Source organism: Cucumis melo, chromosome 7 (assembly GCF_025177605.1).
Source record: "Cucumis melo cultivar AY chromosome 7, USDA_Cmelo_AY_1.0, whole genome shotgun sequence".
NCBI classification, from domain to species: domain Eukaryota; kingdom Viridiplantae; phylum Streptophyta; class Magnoliopsida; order Cucurbitales; family Cucurbitaceae; genus Cucumis; species Cucumis melo.
Genome location: NC_066863.1, coordinates 16,617,281 through 16,640,310, shown reverse-complemented (window position 1 = coordinate 16,640,310; position 23,030 = coordinate 16,617,281). Strand labels below are relative to the sequence as shown.

Here is a 23,030-nt window from a genome sequence, read left to right as displayed (position 1 = left end):
ACTTAAGAACATAACATAGTGGAAAACTTGAACTCCTTCCTTTATTAACTTAAGGCTTACAATTTATAGATTACAAACTACACTTTACTTTGTACAAACTAAACCCTCTGGTCTTCTAGCGTCCTTCTTCCACCAAGGTGCAGTCTTTCGTGATGTGGTGGAAGAGACTTGGTGGAACTCTCTTGGCCCTAATACTCGACATTCGCTTTAATTACTGCTCCTTTTCCTTCTTTACCTCTTCAATTGCCTCCCCGAGGCAGGTGCTTAGAGGTGTGAAGCTTCTTTTTCTCTTCCTTACCTCGTTTGCCCTGCAACCTCGAGCTGGATGACAATCGTCAGTGCTTCCTTACCCTTCCTTAGCTTTTCAGTATACTCACGCCTCCCTTACATATATAGTTGAGGTTCGGGCATTAAGGAGTGACAACCTTACCAATCGACTCCTTGAACGCACGACGAGATGCCATGATTAGCACGCTATGTAAGACTACAGAGACACTCTATCTTTCATCCTTAGCTTGGCTACACAGCCTCAGAACTAACCTTTGCATGACCTTAACACCTAACAACTTGGGGAGGAGAAATACTTAAAACGTAAGTCAAACGAACTTAGTGAGCAACATGTTTTAAGAAAATCTTTTTGGGGAAATCACAAGGAATCCACAATAAAATAAGCATTAAGTCTTAATACATGAAGTTCGTCGTAGCGAATAGTTAATACATATCGCGTAACCACCAAGAAGTTAATTATATGATATTTGGTGGTATATGATATTAATTATTTTGTTTTGTATAAATAATTAATATGGAAATGTAAAGTTAATTATATGACGAAATATAATTATAATTGTTTAGAAAATAAGATAACCCATGAGGAGAGAGATTGTTGATTTGATTGGACGAGGAAAGATGATATATTTAATTAGAAGAGAGAATGATGGTTTAAATAAATATATATGTTTAATATATATTTTGGTGACAGAATAATAATAATAATAAAGAAGTATTATTATTATTATTAATGGTTATAAATGTATAAGATTTTGTGCATTTAAAGAATTTATTGGCGAAAGATAATGGGAGTAAAAAAATATATGTATTTTGGTATTACATATATATATATATATATATATATATATATATATATCCTAAAAGGAAAAGAAAATAACAATAATAAATATTATTGTTATTATTTGGGTTTATAAATAGCATTGGAATGCTTAAGTTGGAAAGAAAAGAAAAAAGAAAAAGGCAAACTTACATAAATGTAACAAAACACCAAACTATTTATAGCCCGTATAACAAAGCCCATAAAGTTAGTCATTTTTTAAATATTCCAGGTTTGCTCTTCCATCTTTCTTTTGCGATTCGTCTTCCTCCGCTATTTCTTTCATCGTCTTCCTCCTGCGATTTCGTCTTTCTTCTTTCCTATTTTTTTCTGCAATTTCTTTCCATCATCTTTCTTATTTTTTAATTCTTTATTTACGTCATTTAATCTTTCTTCGTTTTTCTTCTCTCTTTTTTTTCACTTTTCCATCGTCTTTCTACTCTTCTTTTTGTTGCGACTTCTTTCCATCGCCTTTCTTCTTTTCCTTTTTTTTACGTCGTGTAGAAAAAATAGCAAAATCTCAAAAATCTTGTCTAAAGAATCTTGAAAAAAATCATTTAGATTGGAGTAGCCAAATGTAAACTATCGTGTAAAAAAATAAACAATCGTGTAAAAAAATAAAAGAACATTTATAAAGAATCTTGAAAAAAAATTCATTTAGATTGGAGTAGCCAAATATAAACGATTGTTTTAAAAAATTAAAAGATTGTGTATAAAGAATCTTGAAAAAAATCATTTAGATTGGAGTAGCCAAATGTAAACAATCATTTTAAAAATAAAAGTAAACGATCGTGTAAAAAAAAAGATCGTGTATAAAGAATCTTGAAAAAAAATCATTTGGATTAGAGTAGCCAAATGTAGACGATCGTGTAAAATAAGTAAACGATCGTGTAAAGAAATCTAAACAATCGTGTACCAAAAGAATTAAAAACATCGTGTACAAAATTTCGAAAAAGAATCATTTAGATTTAGGTCCCCAAATATAAACGATTGTGTAACCAAATTTGAGCGTAACCAAATTAAATGATCGTGTAACCAAATTAAACAATGGAATTGAAAAGGTAAATTGTAGCCATATCTAAACGATCACGTATAAATTGTAGCCATATTTAAACGATCGCGTATAAATTGAACCATATCTAAACGATCATGCATAAATTGTAGCCATATCTGAACGATCGCGTATAAATTGTAGCGATATCTAAATGATCACATATCAAACAATAACCAAATCTAAACGATCGCAAATAATATTAATTATATTATTAGTATTGGGTATTAATATTAGAGTGTAAATATTTGGCCGTTTTTTTATATTTTTGAAAAGATCCCAAAGAAAAAGGTTCTTTATCTTTTTCACTAAGATAACCCTCTACCAATGCTGCGTCACCAGTTTTAGTTATGATTGGTTCATTTGGCAAAGCTTGAAGATTTAAGTCATGAATTTTCCCATCAAGGTTAAGTGAATTTTTCAACCTCCATTTGAGTAACTTTGGTAAGCTAAGGTAATTAAATTAATAATTTGTTAATTTAATTTTGGATTTAATTGGGGTTTCTTTAAAAGTTCAATTGGCTAATTTTTTAAGATTTAATCTTGGATTTTTCACAATTATGATTGAATTGGTTTCAACCCCAATTTTTAGAAAGTTAATTAATTTGGAAGAATTTTTGGATGATAGCCAATTGCTAATTTTATTAATTAAGATACTAATAGTTCCTTTTTTATTAGGATCAAATTAATTTGAGAATTTTTACTGTCAGATAGGGAGTATTTTGTTTGGCTAAAATCTCAAAGTAAGAGATTCTCTTACTAGACCTTCAAACTGAAGTAAAGAGCTTGTGTCACACCTCCTCCCGGACTACCTGCTAGCTTAGACCGAAAGATGGCGTGAAGCCGACGGACAACGCTTTTCTTTACCTGTATCTGTCCACTCTGCTTAAAACTTTAATGTGATGAACTTGCCAACCTAGTATATAAACTATTATACATGCATACAACGCAGTGAATCCTAGACTAATCATATACATGCATGAAATGTATCTCGGAAATAACTAATTTCACAAGTAAACCTAGAGACACCTTAACCAAAACATAACCAACAAAGGTTTACGCAACCGCAGCTCCTAAAGCTTATGCAAATTGTGGAGTATATATAACATACAAGGATGTATATACATTATAACACAACAGACTTTATGCCCAACTCTAAACATGTACTGGTAATCGATAATGGAGCTTCAGCAGACTAAGGCAGTCTATCAGGCACCGGAAACTCGATCTTTACCTGGAAAGTGTGTAAAACATATTGGATGGGTAAACTATAAAGCTCAGTGAGTGACTCAGTTTAAAACTAGAAATTTAAAAGTAGGAGCACGTGGAAGCTTACACTTATAAGTCTGTTTATACAAGTCATAAACATAGACGTATAATAGTAAGAATAGATTTCTTAAATACTCAGTGTATACGTCATTGAAATCAAACAAGGCCTATCAAGTATATCAAAATATTTTAACTAACATGACAAATCTACATTGTGTAGGATACACCCAATACAACAACGTTTACAAGCTCTATGATGTAGTGGGGCCTGTCCAGCACTCTCATCGTCTTTGTCGTAGTGGGGCCTGTCCAGCACTCACGACAGCATCGTTGTTACGAAGTACACTCAACTTCAACAATGGAATCTAACCTGTGTGCACACGGTACCATATAGCCTCGGGTTCAACACCTCAGTCATGTAGTTAATAGAAACATCAGAAAAATCGTATGAAAAGATTAAAGCATGCCTGCGATCCTTTTCTTTCGTAAAGCTTAAACTTACTTAGATTATTCGTGAAAAGCTGTAGTTCTTAAAACAAAACTTGGTAACTCATACTTTGTTTGAAACACAGTTTTCCAATGTGTATATTCGACCTATTTCCTCTTGGCCTGTCAAACAACCAGAACCGAGTATTAAAAACCTAAATATTACGATCTTCAAATTTTATGCTTAACATGGCTCACTAAGGATAATGCTAAAGAAGTCCATCTTTAAAACAATAAACCACACTCCACACACTTCTCAGAATTTTCCACATTCGCAGCATGAAATTCAAATGATCACAACTCTTCCAATACTTAACCAATATGAAATTTCTTTATATCCAAATATTCATTTTGAGGTCCTTTGAAACTTATCTCAGAACATGTAAATCTGATTTTCTGTGAATAATTTCATATATCCTTCGAAACAGAACGACTTCAATAATCGCATGCACACAACCCCATTATCTTGTCCCTACAATTTAGCTTATTTTTAGTCGTTTTTGGTTCACGCTTTCTTCATTAAAGTTGTAGTCAATTGAATAAGCTTTCCAACCATACCAAATAGAGATCCTAACTCCACAGGTACTCTCAGCAATACAAGAAAAACAAGAGACCTCCTAAAGTCACATGAAAACCAGCTGCCCTGTTTTCTTCGTCCAAATTCACCAAATGAACATCAGAATTTGCTCAAGCTTTCTTCTTAAACTTTGTTTGAAAATGAATTAGCTTTCAGTAAATATAAACCTCACCTCTTAACTCTTTTTTTGAACCTCAGAAACAACAGAACATTAGAGGTGTGGTGTGTGAATCAATTTCTTCCAAGGATGAAGCTTTGCTTGCAATTCCCTTGTCTTTCTTCAACAAAAATTCTTGAACTTCTTCTTCTTATTTTCTCAACCTTCTTCCCTGGAAGCCCTCTGAAATTTTGATGCAGAAATTGAACAAAATGATGAAGAAAATGATGTAGCGGTGGTGGGTTTTAAAACACCAAAAACAAAACTCACACCTTCCTTTTTCTCTTCTTTTCTTATTACTTTCTCTTTTCCTTCCTTCCCTTTATCTTATTTAATAAAAAAGCATTAAATACATATAATATACATATATATAATTTCCATTTTTCTTTTATTCTTTTCACATTTAAAGAAAATAAACCAAGAAAATATCGGGTTTACAGCTTGCATGCAATTTTCTATTATGCATTAATGTAACTAAGATGCATAATGTGTTGATATTGATGACAGATGATGATGACTAATATTATGTTGATAATTGATTTACGTTGATGATGGTGCATGGTATATTAATCATGATTAAGGAAGTTAAGATTAATATTCATGCCATGTTTATGATGTTATGATATGCTACATGCTATGGATGGGTATTCTGTTAACTTTGTCTATTAGAGTTGTACCTATGTGGGTGTCCCTCGAGATCACCACCTTTTTATGACTATGTGATTTGACGGATTACAAATCTGTCATGATATGTTATGTTTATGAGTGGTCCGACGGGGTTACTTACAGCCCTCATTGTCTTAGGTGTTCCTTCAGGTCACCGAAGACTAGTTCTGTCCTAGGTGTTCCTTTGGGTTCATCGAAGACTAGATGTTTCCTACAGGATTATTAGATTGCGTGTGTTCGAAAATACACCAATTTAGGGATACTTCTTTACAAGACCCTAATGGGAAGTTAATAGACACCTAGCGGGACTAGTAGTGTGCCCCTTACTGAGTATATGTTTATACTCACCCTTTTCTATGTTTAATATTTCAGACAAAGATAAAGGTGAAGGAAAGCTGGCGAGCGATAGAGAAGGATCTTGTGACATGCCATATGGGGACTTAGTTCTACTTCTGCGTCAATGTATAAGTGTTTTAGTATTCTGTTTTTAATGAAAATTTAGTCTTCCTCTTTTCAAGAAAGTGTCTTTTGTTATTGGTTTTCTAAGTAATGACCTCAACTTAGTATATAGAGTTGGGTCATTATAGCCTGACCTACATATTCTTCTCTTGTTGACTTGGGATTCGCTCTTGCCAGCATCATGTGAGTTAGCTGGGATCCCGTTCAACATCGTGTGATATATCGAGCCACAACCATACAACACTCACTACCTACTCATAGCACATATCACATAGTCAATAATGTATTTCGTAATCATCAATACGAAGAAAGAATACTCAACATGCATCATGTATAAACACTACTTCTCAAAACAAAAATCAATCAGTGGTTTAGAAATCATATTCGAAACCTTTTACCACTACTTATAAAACATGTTTTTCATCTTTCAAAGAATACTCAAGTTTGTGGAAACATTTACCTCTTTCACTTTACTTTTAGAAAACGTTCACAAATATGGATCTTAACAGTCATAGAAATAGGATCCATAAAATATACTTGATCACTCAAAGAAAGGTAATAAAACGACATTCATTTCTTTCGAATAATGCTCGTAAAACAAAACATCGTAACGTTATTGACAATACATATGTAAATCATTTTTTTCACTCACAAGCTATTGCTTGAGTAACTGAAAACTATGCTTAAATAACAGTTTTTAAAACAAGGTGTCACTCACAAAAAATACTTAGTCTTGACTTCTCCCTTCTCGGCTTCCAGCTTTCTCTTTTCGTTCAACGGCTGGAGGGTTCGTTCGTTCAGCATTCAAAAGTTTCTCCTTTTTCCCTCACCTGAAAAATCTACACCTTTTCTTTTTTGAAAAGATGCCCTTTTCTTTGGCTTATCAGCCTTATTTATAAAGACCTTGCAAATCCAAGGGTCCCTACTATGCTTTACACGTGTCGTCTTAGCACACACCGCGTTATGCTACCAATTCGAACTTGACGCATTGCTCGTCCGTCAGTGGTGATTTGACTTTCCCTTGAGACACACACCTTATCTCATTGGGAAGCGAAACTCTTAATTGTCCAACTGTTCTTGTTCTCTTTCCGAAGAAGCTACCATTATTTCTTTTCCCACAAAAAGTTTTCATGTCGCTTGACAAGAAGTTTACTTCCATGCCTCAACCTCTAGGGTATCGATACTTTTCATGGTATTCTGCCAATGCCTTGCTCAGCGCATTGCCTTTCTCGCCATCTATTCCTATCACGTTACTCACCTTCATGCTATAGAGTCCTTTGGCTAACGCTTTTCTCTTCACATCACCTGCTTTTTTTTCACATCCTTCCCTGCTGGATGTCTAAACACTTACTCAAACAACTTTCCAATAACATTTTTCCCAACATGATGTCTTTTTCGAATCAGGGCCTTACAGCTTACCCAGGAAACCTCTCATTTTGCATACACTTGGGAAAACGTTAAGAAAACTTATACTTGTTAGTCATGCATGAAGCCACTGATAGGTACAAGTGTACCTTTTATCGCGTAATCCTAACGTAGTTGCTTGTTTAGTTGCATAGTTAGAACCCAACATGATTTATTTACGATTAAGTTTTGCATAAGACAAAACCAAAACCAACCAAGAAGTTTTTGGCACTATTTGTATTCAATTTTGCATGCAGAATCCACAAGTACCAGCAGCCTGCTTTGTAGTTAGAAAAAACGATGTGATCCTTAATCGTTCATGTGGAGACATGAAAATGGGGGCATCTGATTTATAAAGTTTACATGAGATTGGACCATTAAATAGTTATTTTGACTTTATAAAACTGTTTAATGTATAAAATTCATTATTTTCATTTATTTATGGCGGTAACTTACTCTTAATCCTAAGCTAACTATGAACTTCTGTTTACACGAAATTATACGTAGATCAACATAGGTGAGGGCAACTTATCGGCATTGGCCAAATAAGCCTCCCATTTCAGAGGTAAGATCGAATGGATAGTTGGGGACATTAGATATAGGACGAAATTCACTCCTACTCGCTTTAGGGTTAGTAGATTGGTTGTTCCCTTAAGATATGAATCCAAGTCTTGAGTTAGGGGCCCTACCCTCTCATTAGTCAAAGAGTGATTTAGTTTTTAAGTTGGACCTTAAACCAATTGTTCAATAGTGGATTAGTGGGACTTAAGAAGCAAGATGTAATCTGAAAGGAAAAACGGTATTTTAACCTAGTCAGGGTTACTAACAAGTTGTGAATGATTAACTTACTAATCATGGTTATTTAAAATGGACATAAATATATCTATGGTGAAGGGAGCACAACTACGAGACTTTAGTGGAATGATCCGTTAGTTAACGAATGTTGATTAGCTCTATCTAAAAGAGTTTAATTAGTTAATCTCGAATCCTTGGAGCCCATGACCTATAGGTCCATTAGGTTCCTCTACTAGCTCAGATGGAATAAACTTAGAATAGTATGATAAAACGTTTCAAATTGTTTGAATTAGGTAAGGAGAGAGAAACCAACAATTATATGTGATATAATCGTTGGTTATCAGTATAGAGATAAAGATTTATGTTTAAATATGATATAAATATAAAAAAAAATATGAATGTGGATTCATACTTGAAAGTTTGGAAATGAATAAAATGGTCAAAGTTGAAAAAAGTTAAAAGGTTGACTTTTAACTTTAAAAAGTTAAACTTTGGTTGACATTAGTCAAGACGAACACAATTGTAAAGAATCAAAATGTTTACTTTTGGTTTGAAAAGTCAAATTTTGACTTTAACCAAATGATCATTTTGCCTTTTGACCAAAGTTTAACTCTAGTGGGCTAGATGTTACCATTTGATGAAGACAAAAAGCCTACTTGAGAAAGTGGATTATGAGTTGTTGGATCAAGGCATTACATGAACATACAATTTTGCATCGATTTTCATTATAAACATGGGCTTTCATTTACATGAAAAGAGTTTTTGATTTTGTGAATGAATTTTGGACTGCTGAATTTATACCTAAAAGAATTTCTCAAAAGCCCTAAAACCTAATCTGACAAGAAAATCCACCTTTCTTATTTTCCTTATTTTTCTCTCTTTTGCTTTCTTCATTCATGGGGTCCTACAACCTAGTTTTAAGTCCTGAGGATCATAGACCAACTCTAGTGGTGGTTTGGGTCGAGTACGCATAAGAATTTTAGGAAGTTAGAGCTATAAACGTAACCTTCCCAAAAATCCTAATTTATTATTCATGGTTATTACATGTTAATTAAGTGCGATTAGGGTAGAATTTTGATCCAATTTCCGTGGTGCGTGTATTAAATCCACCATTATGACATTTGGTGCATCCTCTACCTCCTGTTTAGTCAGGCCATACACTTTGCCTTATTGGCAATGTCTCCCAACAACCCCTTTTCTTTGTGCCGCTAGTCCACTCGCCTCCAGCCGCTGTAGCTCTCTTCTACTCAACTGCCTGGGACTCAACCCTCTCATGACTCTGTAACTTTACCCCCAGCTGCGGGCAAGCTCTCTTAAACTAGCCTATCTATTTACAAGGTAGCATACATCTATTCCAATAAGACAGTGCCCTCGATGGATCCGGCTATAGCTAGCACATGTCGTCTGTCTCGTTGTGCTAGTCATGGACCCTTATCTCACTAGGGACACAACCGTCGACTTGGCCTACTGACTATAAGTCCTCTAACATGGCCTCTGAAAGGCACTCCCTGTAGTGTACTGCCTTGAAGATGGACCACTAGAATTGCCCTTAAAATTTTGCTTACCAAATACACCAAGTGTGTACCTTTTCTAATCTTGGCCTCTGAAGCGGCTCGCTGAAGGAATCTCTATTCTTGGCTCTCTCATCTGCCTTGATCCCTCTAAGCTCTACTCTACGTGCAAAGTTATCTCCACCAACTGAGAGAGGTTGGTCCCTTTTGTTATTGTCGTCATTGGGTATGGATCTTCTGCCGTAAACCCCTCGCAAATCTCCTACATCTGTTGCTCTCAAATGCCACTATAACGTTAGCATACCAAGAGAGCTCGGTATACTTTCTCTCATACATGGTCGCTGAAAGAGATCCATGTTCTAGTATAAAAAACTCATCTCTTTTAGCCTTACAATAGGTACGCATATAGTACTTGTCCTTGAATATGCCTCGAAAGGTCTGCTAAACTAGTGACTTAGCGTCACTACATCTAACTAGGATGGACTTCCACCATTCCTCTACCTATTTCTAAAGTAGAGAAGTGGTTAACCTAACCTTCATCTCTTCAAGACAATCCATTACATCAAAGCACTTCTCTAGGATGCTCAACCATGCCTCGACATCTGTCGGATCTATCAAACCCTCAAAAACTTGGGCACTTAGAGTCTTAAGCTGCTCTACGTCATATTTCTTTTCTAGATCCTTAGGCACATATCCTACAAACTAAAATAATTATCGAGCGAATCTAGTGAACTGATCCTTTTTCGACTCAGCTTGAGCCTTAAGGATCATGGTTTTTCCCTTAAACAACCCTTGGGTAGGATCTTGCGTTTCATCTTGCTTCTGCCTAGGTCATCTGCTAACATGCGGAGGCTTGACTCCTATAACATATCAAACTATTAGGCATCTTATACATGCTTCAAACTCAATGTATGATGTTTTACTTATCAAACTATAACTTTAACTTGGCTGACTTTTCTTATTCTTAGTTCATTCCCTTAACTCCCCTGGGTGAAACCTAAGACTCATGCTAGAACTCTACTTTACTAGTGCTACTGAAAGTTAACTCTTAGTTAGTTACCCATGAACTAACTCAACTTTAAATTACTACTCCCAAGTTTCCTTGGAGTTAACTACTATGAACTACACTCTTTCTAGTTCCTATGGAGCTTAATGCTCCGACACCAAGTTGTCACACCCCATCTTGAAGCACCTCCTCATTAGGCTCGAGAAACGGCATGAAGCCAACTTACATTGTTTTACTTCTAATGATATTTGTCAACCCTACATAACCTCACTTAAAATTATTCTTTGTAAATTACACATTACGAAAAACATCTAAAACTTGAAAATATAGAACTTTATAACATCGTTAAGGCATCCAACTAATGGACGACTTGTTTAAACAAGTCTTATATAGACATAAATGAAATAAGAGTCTCAACAACATAACACAAAACTATAGCTTTGCAAACTCAACGCAAGTATTTCTTACTAGTTTAGTATTGACACAACAACTAAGTTCAATACTAATTTTAATTACAGACCATCATGTACAAAACAAAATGAGTAGTACTAAAAAATCTTAAATCCAATTTCTAGTAGAGTACGCAAATTTTCGTCAGGCACCAGAACTACGATATGTACCTGTAAGGGAAATGAAGTGTTTAAGGGTGAGCTATAATGTCACACCCAGCCCCAAAGTCATTCTACACGACTCAGTGGAGACTTGCTGTCTAGACACTCAACGCGTATCTCCCTGCGAGATAGCATGCTGAACGCCTTAGTAAGAAATTACTTTAACAACCAATCTTAACTCCACTTGAAACTTATCTTTAATGCTTAGTCCAACTTAACTTTGATAAACAAAATACAGTGGAATATAACAATAAACTTCTCTTTATTTACTTAACAACAAGCGTTCTATAATATAATGAACGTGCTCTCTTTACAACAAAGCTTAAAACATAAATATTAGGCCTTCCATGTCGAGCACGACTTCTAACGCCTAGCTTGCTCACCTTAACGTGTAGCAACTCGCTTTACCCTTCTTATCTTGGTCTTAACGCCTTGGACCTAGGGAATGGAAACTTTAACACGTAAGTCAAATACTTAGTGAGTGATGCTTTTAGAAATCCTTTTGGGGAATACAATTCATTTAATAAATTCATTTTCATTTTCATAAACAAGCTCTCAATGCCTCATTTCAATAAAACATATAAATCACACATTAGCTTCTACTTATTCATTTCCACCAAGAACATGAACCATTCCTTCATAGACCTAGGATTCATTTCACCAGCATCAATCCGCATAGACACTGATTAGACTCGGGATTCACTTCACCAGCATCTAATGCTTAGACCTAGGATTCCTTTCACCAGAATCCTTTGGAGAATTTTACTTGTTCATTTCTTGTTGTTCAGGTCGTTCACTCAATGACTTTACTCATTGTATGCACACCACATAATAGTTAACTCATTTATTGGAATAAGGCTAATGGTATACTCACATACAAGCAACACATTCATCAATCAAGAAATATAAGCTTAGAAACTTTCTTTTCAAATAACATATAATAACTCATAAATCATCCATAACAATAACATATAATAATGTACGCGTACAACACAAGACTTAGAAAGAAAGCTTTCAAAATACTTCTTTCTTTTAGAAAATCACTCACGAAATACTTTGGTTTTCTTCCTTTTAAAACACCTAACTTCAACTTTGTCTTCTCGCATAGTACTTCCCTTAGCAGCTCAGTACTCAGGAAATTCTTAGAATAAGAACACCTTCTTTAATCTTTTCACTCTTATTTATACTAGTCCTTCAATCTGATTAGTCATCACCAAGCCTCTCTTAGCTTGCCACCTCCTACATAACATTTTACACGTGTTGGCTTATAACTCATCAGACCATGCTACCATCTTAAGCTCAACATGTAGCCAACTGTCAACTCAAGATTAGACATTTCTTTGAAATGCTTAACTTATCTTCTTAAAATACTAAACTCTTCCTTGCCTAGTCATCAACTCGCGATACAACATTAGAATGCCTAATTCTTATCGTTGAACGCGTACTTCTTTTCACCACGTTGGCTTCAAAGCCAACTACTACTCAAAATGCTTCTTCTTTACACCTAGCGAAAATAATCCTTTTCATCGAAACTTTATCCTCAACATGACCCTTCTATTTCGAATCTGGGCCTTACATATAAAGCCCCATGAGTGATAACTTTTTTTAAAAAAAAAAACATGCTTACTAAGACAAGTATGCAAACACTTAGAAAGAAAACTTTACGTAACACTTTCTTTAGGAAGTTATTTTTAGCAAAGCAATTACTCATGGCTTAGAATCAACTAGCCTGACATTACTACATTATGGTAGGGCATGCCCATGTTGGAATTTATGTCCTAAAACTCGTAGTTTGTAGTTAAAATAATATTCTATTCAATAAAGTGGTTATTGAGGACTTATTAGTGAAAACAGAATACTTAATCTTGAATCAATTAACTAAGGTCCCGAGGCTATCTAGTGGAAACTTGAATTTTATGTAGAGACATAAATGTGGATCAAGTTCGAGTTTATAGCCCAAACGGTCTATAGTGTATGAATAAGGTTGGGCGCATTATTCTGGGAACAATATGGATGTTGTCTGCTCTATAGTTAGTACAAACGATGTGATCCTAAATCGTTCATGTTGAGACATGAGGGGGGCATCCTATGTAAAGACTTTGCATCAGACTGGAACCATGAAATAGTTACTTTTAAGTTATAACACCGTTGACTATATAAACTGACTATTTCGTTTATGATGACCTAGGTAACTTAATCTTAATCTTGAGCTAAGTATGAACTTTTGTTCAATCGGTATTATTCTTAAATCTGCATAGGTGAGGGCAGCTCAATGGCGCTAGCCCAATAAGCCTCCAATTTCAAGGGTAAGACCAGATAGATGGCTAGGGACATAGGGTGTAAAATGGATCTCACTCCTATCCGCTTTAAAGCTTGTAGATAGGTTGTTCCCTTAAGGACTGAATCCAAGTCTTGAACAAGGGATCTCGCCCTCTCATTGGCCCGAGAGGGATTCGGTTTATAGGTTGGACCTTCAACCAAATGTTCAATAGTGGATCAGTGAGACTTAAGGAACAAAATGTAGTACCGGGGGTAAAACGATATTTTGACCCAATCGAGGTTACGAACAACCTGTGAAGGATTAACTTACTGATCATGGTTATATCAAATGGACACAAATATATCTATAGTGAGGGGAGTGCAACTATGGGACTTTAGTGGAATGACCCGTTAGTTGACGAATGTTAATTAGCTCGATCTAAAAGGGTTTAGCTAGTTAATCTTGGATCGTTGGAGCTCATGATCTATAGCTCCATTAGGTTCCCTTGCTAGCTCATACGAAATTAACTTAGAACAACATGTTGGAATAATTCGAATTGTTCGAATAAGGTAGAGAGAGAGAAACTGACATGTGATATAGCCGTCGGTTATAAGATTTTATGTTTAAATGTGATTTAAATGTTAAAAATATGAATATGGATTCATATTTGGAAGCTCAAAATTGATGGAAATGGTCAAAGTTGTGTAAAGTCAAAATGTTGACTTTTTACTTTGAAAAGTCAAACTTTGACTGGCTTTATATTCAAATGTAATTTGAATTTTAGGAAAATGAATGCAGATTCATGCTCGGGAGACTGGAATTAGTCAAGAGGGACAAAATGGTAAAACGTCAAAATGTTGACTTTTGACTTTGACTAGAATGGTCAAATGACTATTTTGCCCCTTGACCAAAGTTAGTGGGAAAATCCAACATTTTGTTGGATAATTCCACTAACTCTTAATGGGCTAAGTGGAAACTCATGGTGATGACACCATGCCTACTAAGAGAAAATGGAATGGTGAATAAATCCACTAATGGTTAGTGGATTGTGAGGTGTTGGGCTTTGGTGATTCAATTACGTGCAAATTTTGCATGTAATTAATCTATTTAAGGGGCAATTTTCAAATTGAAGAAGATTTTTGCCATTTTGTAACTTTGAATTACAAATTAACCTAAAGTTTTTCTCTACCAAATCTCAAACCTTAAAAAATTCCTTCTCTAATTTCCATCCATCTTTCTTTATTTTCTTCATTGAGCGGGTCCCACAACCCGGTTCTAAATCAGGAGTATAGCGGGCCAATTCTAATGGTGGCCCGGATTTGAGATCGTGAGAATATTTGAAGCATCGGGTGCTTCAAAAGTAAGTGTTTCTTTTAACCCTAATTTAGTGTAATTAGGGTTGTATAATCTCTAATTAGTTATTTGCATTTAGGGTAAAATCTCGATCCTTTATCCGTTGCACATGTTTCGTATCTATCAGCCTAGTACCCCTAATGTCTCCTTTTTAACTTTAACTCTATGATATAGCAGGACACACCTAGTACTCCCATCCTCCTTGTCGTAGAGGGGCACGCACAACACTTACGACAACATCGTTGTCATGGAATACACTCAACATTGATAACAGAATAATCTTCTCTGTGCACATAATATCATCATAGTTCAGTCTCAAATCTCTGTCATGCATCTAGTATCAATTTTAGAAATATGAGAACATTTAATCATGCTTTTCTTTTAAGTATACTTGCTTAAATCTCAACTTAACTTAACTTGTACTTAGCTACTAAAGCTCTTTAACTCGATGCCACTCTTGCATCATGCTTGCTTAAACATATCTTTAACTTAGATATTTTCATAAACTCGGTATTAAAATATTTTGATCAGAAATCTCATGCTCAAAAGAACATATTCAACTCGAATGCTTTAACTCAATAAGCATACTATAAATATAACTTAATAAAACAAGTTTAGAAATTTATTTGAAACTAATTTTTGTCATTCTCAAACTTTCAACTAGTTCCTTGATCTATAGATTTGCCCTATCTCCTCTTACTTGAAAACAACAAGAAAACTTGAGACAAACTTGGGTTTCTAACCAAGGGAATCCTTTGCAGCTCACCTTAATCTCTTTAGAGTCTTGCTCACTACGGCTTGCCCCCAAACACTTTTATAAGGCTTGCCTTAGCTCAAAATCAAGTTCCTGTACAAGATTTAGAGTTTAAATCAAAAGCCCTAACTAGAAAACTTTGCTCTTAGGCTTCTTAAACAAATAAGAAAAACTTGAACTTACATGGAATGACTCTGAAAAGATGAGGACTCACTCCTTCGGTTCATGCTGATAAATGGTATGAAACAACAAATCAGTAAACCTCTACAATACACAACCACTGCAAAAGATTTGTAGGATACAACTTAGACCCTTTACTCGAAGCGTCAGAATGCCTATGGATTGTATACATTGAGAAAATAGGTCCACGATTTTAAACAAGGGACCTTGGACGTGACTTCCTATTTCAATAAGCTCTCCCTTCTCTGGAAAGAGATTGGTTTGTGTAGGGAAATAGTTTGGGACACACCAAATGACGATTTACAATATGCTAATCTCAAATTTGATACTGTTTTTGGCCACATACTTGAAAAAATACCTCTTTCCTCTCTAATGGAAGTAAGTTTTGAAGTTCGTCCTGAAGAAGACTGTAAAAATGCCTTGGGTGTACTGACTACCCTTGCCACTGGCTCCGCCGCCTTTACTGTTCGATTCTTAACCAATGATAATGACAAGAATAGTGTGAAACCAATATCTGTTTGTGAGCACTATAAGAAACAATGGCACACCAAGAACCAGTGTTGGAAACTCCCTGGATGTCTCCAAGAGGTAAGAAACGATCCTCCAATGAGAAACATAACTTAGAGTGTTCCCACATTAGTGAGACTACCACTGCTAGTACCTCTTAGTCAACTAGCTCCACTGCAAGCCAGACCAAGACTCCTACTCTGTGTGCCCTTACTCAGTCAGGTATGTCTCAGTCTCTTGGTCTTATTAGTATTGACGAAAAGAATCTCTAGATTTTAGACTCTGGGGCCATAGATCACTTGACAGATTCTTTGGAGCATTTTATCTCTTATACCCCATGTGCTGATAATGAGAAAATTTAAATAGTCGATGTCTCCTTAGCCCCGATTCCTTGCAAAGTACAAATAGTTCCCTTCGACAGACTTGCTTTATAGAATGTTTTGCCTGTGCCTAAACTTGTTTACAATTTTCTATCTATCAGCAAGATCACTTGTAAGCTGTAGTGTAAAGCTATCTTCTTACCTGACTCTACTTGTTTTTAGGACATGAGGTTACGGAGGACGATTGGCACTGCCCGACATAGTTGGAAACTTTACATCCTTGATGATGATACATCTGGTTTTAGTATCTCAAGGGCCAGTTTACTGTCTTCCTATTTTCGCACTTCTGGACATGATTATATGTTGTGGCTTTTGTAGTTGGACTACCCAAACATTAATTATATGAAATATTTGATTCCCCATCTATTTTCTAAAACTGACGTCTCCTCTCTAAATATATAAAACTGACGTCTATTCGAAAGGAGGTTTACTTTTAGGTTTTAGGCTTATATATATATATATTGAGATCCCTTACTTGCACAACTCGACTACCTGCACAACACAAAATTTAACCATGGTTGGGTTGTCACACCCCCTCCCGGACTACCTGCTACCTTAGACCGAAAGATGGCGTGAAGCCGACGAACAACGCTTTTCTGTACCTGTATCTGTCGACTCTGCTTAAAACTTTCATGTGATGAACTTGCCAATCTAGTATATAAACTATTGTACATGCCACAAAACACAGTGGATCCTAGGCTAGTCAAACACGGCTAGTCAAACACATACATGAAGTGTACCTCAAAATTTACCGATTTCACGAGTAAACCTAAAGACACCTTAATCAAAATATAACCAACAAAATTTACACAACTACAGCTCCTAAAGCTTATACAAACTGTGGAGTATCTATAACATACAAGGGTGTATATACACCACAACACAACAGACTCTATGCCCAACTCAAAACACGTACTGGCAATCGATAATGAAGCTTCCGCAGACTAAGGCAGTCTATCAGGCACCGGGAAGTCGATCTTTACCTGGAAAATGGGTAAAAAATTTTGGAAAGGGTGAGCTATGAAGCTCAGTGAGTGACTCAGTTTAAAACTATGAATTTAAAGATAAGAGCACGTGAAAACTTTACACATATAAATCTGTTTATACAAGTCGCAAATGTAAAGGTGTAGTAGTAAGAATAGCTTCCTTAAATACTCAACATGTTCATCATTGAAATCTAGCAAGGCATATCAAGTATATCGAAGCATTTTAACTAACATGACGAATCTACGTTGTGTAGGGTACACCTAGTACAACAACGTTTTACAAGCACTACGATGTAGTGGGGCCCGCCCAGCACTCCCATCATCTTTGTCGTAGTGGGACCCGCCCAGCACTCACGACAGCATCGTTGTTACGGAGTACACTCAATGTCAACAACGGAATCTAACCAGTGTGCACACGGTAATCTCTAGCCTCAGGCTCAAGATCTCAGTCATGTAGTTAATGAAAATTTCATAAATCATCTTTAAATATTAAAACATGCCTGCTTATAAATTTTACACAAAGCTCGAACTTTACTCAGCTCTTTCGTGGAAAATTGTAGTTCTTAAAACAAAACTTCATACTAATTCATGCTTTGCTTAAAATATTGTGGTTTAAATACTTTCCAAACATTTAATATCTACGTGCTAGCATAAATTTCTTTAAGAAATCTAGTCTCCAAATGTATACTTGAAAATAGTCATGAAATTCAAATACTTTTCATGGCTTCGTAAATAAACATTTATCGCATTCAATCATAATAACAATTATGGAAAATATTTCAAAGTTGGTTTTGTCACTTACAGTCTTGGGCTAGATCCTTGGTCTATAAGCTCGGTTTAATTCTTCTCGGCCTGCCAACAACCCAACCGAGTATTAAAACTCTACAAATTCTGGTTTCCTAAAGATATACATAACATGTTGCACCAAAGATGACGCTCACGAAAACAAAGCTTAAGAAATAAAGTCCTATTTCAACAATTCTCTAAAATTTACAGATTTCTAACATAAACTTCAAAGGACTATAACTTTCTGAATACTTAACCAAAATGAGTGTTCTTTATATCAAAATCTTCATTTTGAGATCCTCTAAAACTTACCTGAAGACATATAAATCTGATTCCCCGTGCATAAACACATATAACCCTCAAAACAGAACCACTTCCAGAAACGCGCGCACACGACCTCTTTAACTTGTCCCTACAATTTAACTGATTTTTAGTCGTTTTTGGTTTACAATTTCTTCATGAAAGTTGTAGTAAATTGAATAAGCTTTCCAACCATACCAAATAGAGATTCTAACTCCACCGATACACTCTGAAATACAAGAAAAACCAGAGACCTCCTGATTTCGAGTGAAGACCAACTGCCCTGTTTTCTTCATCAAAAAGCACCAAATGAATATCCGAATTTGCTCCAACGTTCTTCATAAAGTTTGTTTAAAAATGAGTAACTTTCAGTAAATGTAAATCTCACCTCTTAATTCCTTTTGAAGAGTTCAAACCGAATTAAATACCAGTGATGTGCAGAATGAACTAAAATTCAGCCATTGATACACTTTGCTTGAGTTCTCCTCCTCTTCTTCAACCTAAAAATTCTAGTAAAATTTCTCTTCTTCTTCCAAACTCTCTCTTAGAAGTTCTCTGCAAATTGAAGAAGGAAAAAGGAAAAAAAAATGGAACTTGGATGTCTTCAAAATCTTGGCGGTGAAGGGAAGAGAAGAAAAAGAAGAAAAGAAAAAATGAAATTTTCTTCTCCTTTTCTTCTTTTTATCCTTTCTTTTCTTTCTTTTCTTTACTTTATTTAATAAAATTATTTTATATATATATATATATATATATATATTTACACTTAATTTACATTTTCTTTTTCTTTTTTTTTTCTTTCCACATTTAAAGAAATTAAACCAAGAAAATATCGGGTTTACAACTTACCTTCCCTTTAGAAAATTTCGTCCTCGAAATTTAGAATGTCCTTAATTGAAAAGTATCGGATATCTCTTCTTCATCTGATATTCTGGTTCCCAAGTTGTCTCCTCCGCTCCATGATGTCTCCACAAAACCTTTATGAGTGGAATCGTTTTGTTTCTCAAAACTTGTTCCTTTCTGTCAAGAATCTGAACTGGTTCTTCAACATAACTCAAATCTTCTTTTAATTCAACGGGTTGCTCTTGCAACACATGTGATGGATTTGGTATATATTTTCTTAACATGGATACATGGAAAACATCATGTATTCGTGCAAGTTCTATTGGCAACTCAAGTCTATACGCTGCTGGTCCCACTCGTTCCGTTATCTGATATGGCCCAATATATCTAGGACTTAACTTACCTTTTCTTCCGAAACGAATAACACCTCGCCATGGAGATAATTTCAAGAAAACTTGATCTCCAACTTGGAATTCTAGGTTTCTTCGTCGCTTATCCGCATAACTTTTTTGTCGATCTTAGGCTTTCCTCAGATTTTCTCTGATCAACTTAATATTGTTTGTCGTAATCTGAACCAACTCAGGACCTACTAACTTCCGCTCTCCCACTTCATTCCAGCACACAGGAGTTCTGCATGGTCTCCCGTATAAGGCTTCATATGGTGTCATGCCGATACTAGACTGATAGATATTATTATAAGCAAACTCCATAAGTGGCAAGTGGGTATCCCAACTTCCTTTAAGTTGTAGGACACATGCTCTCAACATGTCCTCTAAAGTTTGGATGGTCCTCTCAGACTGACCATCTGTTTGGGGATGAAATGATGTACTAAACTTTAGCCCTGTTCCCATTGCTTTCTGTAAACTAGGCCAAAATTTAGAAGTAAACCTCGGATCCCTATCTGAAACTATGGACACTGGTACTCCATACTGACTCACAATCTTCCTTAAAGGGGAAGAAAAAAATCTCGCTAGCTGGTCAAACGTAGATGTCATTTTAATCGGTATAAATCGTGTCGTCTTGGTGAGTCTGTCTACTATTACCCATATACCATCATGTCCACTGGATGTACGAGGTAATCCAAATAGAAAATCCATAGTATTATGCTCCCATTTCCACTCTGGCACTGGCAAAGGATTAAGAAATCCTCCTGGCCTCTGTCTTACTGGTTTAACCTGTTGACAAATCAAACATCAATCAACATATTCAGCTATCTCTTGCTTCATTCCAGACCACCAATAAGTCTTCTTTAAAGTTCTGTACATCTTGGTGCTACCTGGATGCATAGCGTAAGCTGAACTGTGAGCTTCTTCTAGAATAGCATTCTTAAGCTCACTGATATTCGGAACACATAATCTTCCTTGTTTAACAATGGCTCCATCTGTTCTCAGCTCAAACTCCACCTCTAAGCCTTTCTTGGATTTCTCAAACTTCTTCTGTAAATTACTGTCTTCTGACTGTCTTCTTACAATCTCAGTTACTAGAGAAGACCGAACCTGAAATTGAGCTAAGAGACTTCCTGAATCCTCTGTAGTTACTACTGCCTTGGAACCTCTTAACTCATTCAACAAAGCTACTCGAATACCACACAAGGCACTCTTCGGAAGTCTTAACTTCCTACTTAATGCATCTGCTACTACGTTGGCCTTACCTGGATGATACTCTATAGTACAATCATAATCTTTAATCAGTTCTAGCCATCGCCTTTGTCTCAGATTTAGCTCTTTTTGATCAAAAATATACTTCAGACTTTTATGATCTGTGAAAATATGGCACTTTTCCCCGAACAAATAGTGTCTCCAGACTTTGCTTGAGTTCTCCTCCTCTTCTTCAACCTAAAAATTCTAGTAAAATTTCTCTTCTTCTTCCAAACTCTCTCTTAGAAGTTCTCTGCAAATTGAAGAAGGAAAAAGAAAAAAAAAATGGAACTTGGATGTCTTCAAAATCTTGGCGGTGAAGGGAAGAGAAGAAAAAAAAGAAAAGAAAAAATGAAATTTTCTTCTCCTTTTCTTCTTTTTATCCTTTCTTTTCTTTCTTTTCTTTACTTTATTTAATAAAACTATTTAATATATATATATATATATATATATATATATATATATATTTACACTTAATTTCCATTTTCTTTTTCTTTTTTTTTTCTTTCCACATTTAAAGAAATTAAACCAAGAAAATATCGGGTTTACATGGGTAATCCAGGTTGGTCGGTTACCAGGTTTTTTGAACACCCTGTTGAATAAGAAATTTTGGAACCAATCACAAATTGCCACATCATTTACTAAAATAATTATATTTGGGATTAACTAAAAATTGGCATGTGTCCCAAATTAAATTTAAAGACAAATTGGACAATTCTAATGATGTCACGTGTCTTTATTATGACAATTGGGTCAAATTAATTATTTTAGTTCAATTAAATATTATTTAGTTGGGCTAAAAATCAATTGAGCCCAAAAATAAGCTTAATTTAGCCCAAAATTAAATATGACCCAAATCCATGTTATTTTAAGTGCATAGGTATGGTCCATGGACCAGACCAACCCAAGTCCATAAAAGCCTACAAGGGAACTCTATAAATAGAGGAGTTCTCTTCATTTGCAGGGGTTGGAAATTTGACTCTAGAAGGTCTAAAGAGAATTCTCCCAAGAAATAGAAGCCTCCTCAACTTCTGAAGTCGACCACCCTCGAAGATACAAGGTTTCTTCGAAGACTCCAACTTTAAGAACACCCTCAAGATTTAAGCTCCTTTGAAGATCCAAGCTTTCTTCGAAGACTCCAACTTTAAGAACACCATCAAAGATTGAAGCTCATTTGAAGATCCAAGCTTTCTTCGAAGACTCCAACTTTAAGAACACCCTCAAAGTTTGAAGCTCCTTTGAAGATCCAAGCTTTCTTCAAAGACTCCAACTTTAAGAACACCCTCAAAGATTGAAGCTCCTTTGAAGATACAAGCTTTCTTCCAAGTCTCCAACTTCAAGAACACCCCCAAAGGTTGAAGCTCCTTTGAAGATACAAGCTTTCTTCCAAATCTCCAACTTCAAGAACACCTTTGAAGATTGATGCTCCTTTGAAGATACAAGATTTCTTCCAAGTCTCCAATTTCAAGAAAATCTTTGAAGATTGAAGCTCCTTTGAAGATCCAAGCTTTCTTCCAAGTCTTCAACTTCAAGAACACCCTCGAAGATTGAAGCTCCTTTGAAGATACAAACTTTCTTCCAAGTCTCCAACTTCAAGAACACCTTCGAAGATTGAAGCTCCTTTGAAGATACAAGCTTTCTTCCAAGTCTCCAACTTCAAGAACACCTTCGAAGGTTGAAGCTCCTTTGAAGATACAAGATTTCTTCCAAGACTCGAACTTCAAGAACATCACGTGCTTTGCTTCCTCAAATCAAGCATAAGCATCCAGTCGAGAGAGAATCAGAGGATCAAATTCTAGACATCAAACCACATCGCATCAAATCAACGTAAATACAACATCAACACAAGTTCAACTCCACGAATCAAATTTCTTCGGAAATCTTGTGTGAACAAATTGGCATGCCCAATAGGACCTCTCAACCTCTCATCTCTCTCTCATCATCCAATTA

At 35.5% G+C, this 23,030-nt stretch overlaps 1 long non-coding RNA gene across 5 annotated transcripts in view; it reads right to left on the bottom strand.

Moving 5' to 3' along the window:
- LOC127150283 (uncharacterized) overlaps nt 1-19,464 on the bottom strand; it is a 43,938-nt gene extending 24,474 nt beyond the window's left edge. Inside the window, exons 1-6 of one of the 5 annotated variants that reach the window (XR_007822518.1) lie at nt 19,450-19,464; nt 18,992-19,158; nt 18,802-18,886; nt 18,616-18,715; nt 18,320-18,369; nt 17,287-17,514 (exon numbers count right to left, since the gene is read on the bottom strand). This is a non-coding gene — a long non-coding RNA (uncharacterized LOC127150283). Of the gene's footprint in view, nt 1-17,271; nt 17,515-18,319; nt 18,370-18,615; nt 18,716-18,801; nt 18,894-18,991; nt 19,238-19,449 lie in introns of those variants that run through there. The other 4 variants (XR_007822517.1, XR_007822516.1, XR_007822519.1 and 1 more) reach the window with 4 other exon arrangements.
- Between the last annotated feature and the right edge of the window lie 3,566 nt (nt 19,465-23,030).